Source organism: Nicotiana attenuata, chromosome 10 (assembly GCF_001879085.1).
Source record: "Nicotiana attenuata strain UT chromosome 10, NIATTr2, whole genome shotgun sequence".
In the NCBI taxonomy this organism is placed as follows: domain Eukaryota; kingdom Viridiplantae; phylum Streptophyta; class Magnoliopsida; order Solanales; family Solanaceae; genus Nicotiana; species Nicotiana attenuata.
In genome coordinates this window covers 31,747,622-31,750,915 of record NC_031998.1, presented here as the reverse complement: position 1 = coordinate 31,750,915, position 3,294 = coordinate 31,747,622, and positions in this window count along the sequence as shown.

The window sequence follows — 3,294 nt, the reverse complement described above, 5'->3', positions numbered from 1 at the left end:
AAGATGCATCAGGACTTGAGGCAGTATTATTAGTGGCGTAGAATAAAGAAGGACATAGTGGAATATGTTGCTCGGTGCCTAAATTGCCGGCATGTGAAGTATAAGCATCAGCGGCCAGGTGGATTGCTTCAAAAGTTAGATATTCTGGAGTGGAAATGGGAGCGGGTCACTATGGATTTCATTATTGGACTCCCACGGACTCAGCGGAATTTTGATGTAGTTTGGGTGATTGTAGATAGGCTGACCAAGTCAGCTCATTTCCTTCTTGTGATGACTACCTATTCTTCCGAGCAGCTGGCTCGAGTTTATATCTGTGAGGTTGTCAGACTTCATGGCGTGCTGGTCTCTATCATCTCTGACTAGGGTATGCAGTTTACATCACGGTTCTGGAGAGCCATACAACATGAGTTGGGTACTCGAGTGGAGTTGAGCATGGCATTTCACCCTCAGACGGATGGACAGTCCGAGAGCACTATTCAGATTCTTGAGGATATGCTCCGTGCATGTGTGATGGAGTTTGGAGGTTTTTGGGATCAGTTCTTGCCACTTGCGGAGCTTGCCTACAGCAATAGTTATCAGTCCAGCATTCAGATGGCACCGTATGAGGCTCTGTATGGTAGGCGGTGTTGGTCCCCAATGGGTTGGTTCGAGCCGGGCGAGGCTAGATTACTGGGCACAAACTTGGTTTAGGACGCTTTGGAGAAGGTTAAGGTGATCCAGGATAGACTTCACACAGCCCAGTCAAGACAGAAGAGTTATGCGGACCGAAAAGTTCGCGATGTTTCATTTATGGTTGGAGAGCGAATCTTGCTTCAGGTTTCGCATATGAAGGGCGTTATGAGATTCGGAAAAAGGGGCGAGTTGAGCCTAAGGTTTATTGGTCCCCTTGAGGTGTTGCGGCGTGTTGGGGAGGTTGCTTATGAGCTTACCTTACCTCCCAGCTTGGCAGGGTTTCATCCGGTATTTCATGTTTCGATGCTCCAGAGGTATCACGGTGATCCGTCTCACATGTTGGATTTCAGCTCAGTCCAGTTGGACAAGGATCTATCTTATGTTGAGGGCCAGTGGCTATATTGGACAGGCAGGTTCGAAAGCTGAGGTCAAAGAACATTGCATCAGTAAAGGTTTAGTGGCGAGGTCAGCCGGCCGAGGAGGCGACTTGGGATATCGAGCAGGATATGCGCATCCGTTATCCCCATCTTTTCACCACTTCAGGTATGTCTCTATGATCGTTCGAGGATGAACGAATGTTTTAAGAGGGGGAGGATGTAACGACCCGGACGGTCATTTTGAGAATTAGCACCCCGATCCCCTATTAACTGCTTCCCCGTCATCTATTTCTGCTATTGTGACTTGTCTGGATGATTTGTTTTGAGTTTCGAAGTGTTTTAGGACACTTAGTCCCTAAATGGGAGCTTAAGTCTTAAGATTTGGATCGTAGTTGAAACAGTGTGAAGACGGCTCCGGAATGGATTTTCGTCAATTCCGTTAGCTCCGTTAGGTAATTTTGGGCTTAGGGGCATGTCTAGATTGTGTTTTGGAGGTCCGTAGCTTATTTAGGCTTGAAATGGCGAAAGTCGAATTTTTGGAGATTCGTACCGGTAGTGGAAATTTTGATATCTGGGTCAGAATCCGATACCAAAAGTTGGAGTAGGTCCGTAATTTTGATTATGACTTGTGTGCAAAATTTGGGATCAATCGGACATGGTTTGATAGGTTTCGGCATCGGTTGTAGAAATTTGAAGTTTCAAGTTCTTTAAGTTTGAATTGGAGGGTGATTCGTGGTTTTAGCGTTGTTTGATGTGGTTTGAGAGCTCGACTAAGTTCGCATGGTGTTTTAGGACTTGTTGGTATGTTCGGTTGAGGTCCCGGGGACCTCGAGTGAGTTTTGGGTGCTTAACGGATCAAGATTGGAATGTATGTTATTGCTGAAGTCTTCAGACTTCTGGTGTTTTCGCACCTGCAGTGGGGAGGCCGCAGGTGCGGGACCGCACGTGCGAAAGATTAAGCGCAATTTGGAAGGAGTGGTCAGGGGTCGCAGGTGCGAGGTGAATTCCACATCTGCGATGCCCGTAGATGCGCTAGAGAGACCGTAGGAGCGGTGAAGGACCGTAGAAGTGGACGTGGGTCCGCAGGTGCGACCTTTTGATCGCAGAAGCGGGCGCTGAGTTTTAAGTGAAATCCGCACCTGCGACGGGAATTTCGTAGGTGGGGGACTGCAGATGCGGTGGACCCCTCGTAGAAGCGAAAATCACTGGGCAGAAAAGGGATTTTTGAGGGTTTGAAATTCATATCACAAAATTCAATTTGGAGCTCGGTGGAAGGCGAATTTTCGAGAGATTTGAAGGAGAGCTATTGGATAACTACTTCTAACTCGATTTTGATCATATTACATTAATCTATCCATGTATTTTTCATCTAACTAGGGCATTTGAGTGAGGAAGTTGGGAAAATGGGGGAAAAGTTTCCCAACCAAGAATCTGAGTTTTGAGTGGGATTTAGGCGTTGGTTTTGGATGATTTTTGTACGAGTGAAATCATGAGTGAATGGTGTTTATAGTTTGTGACTTTTACCCGATTCCAAGACGTGGGCCCGGGGAAGATTTTTTGGTATTTTTCTATTTTCTTGCCTTAGCTTTGATTTCATTAGCTAAATTAGTTGTTTGTATATTTACGTTATGTAATTGAATTGGCTAGATTTGGGACATCCGAAGCTGGATATTCGTGGAAAGAGCAATATTTCGGATTGATTTGAGCTTGGTTCGAGGTAAGTGGCTTGCCTAACCTTGTGTGGGGGAACTCCCCTTAGGATTTGGTACTGTTTGATATATGAGCGCCGTGTACGTGAGGTGACGAGTGCGTACACGGGCTATTTGTTGAAAAACTTCATTTTCATTAAGTAAAATATTTGTTTTCCTTAAATTGAGCTACACTAGCCTGTGTAATTATCCTGTTTAGTTTAGAAAAGCATGCCTACGTGCCTTAACTGCCTATTTGAATTTTGTGTAGCATGTTTAGTAAAATTTCTTGTTCTTCCTTGACTCGGACTTAGCCTAAATTGTGGTTTTCTTGTTGTAACTGTTATTTCTGTTGGTTGAGCCGCATATTTACTTTGGGACTACGGAACGGTATTTCGGTAGATACCCCCTGCATATTTACTTTGGGACTACGGAACGGTATTCCGGTAGATCCCCCTGCATATTTACTTTGGGACTATGGAATGGTATTCTGGTAGATCCCCTTGCACATTTACGTTTGGGACTACGGAACGGTATTCTGGTAGATCCCACTGCAC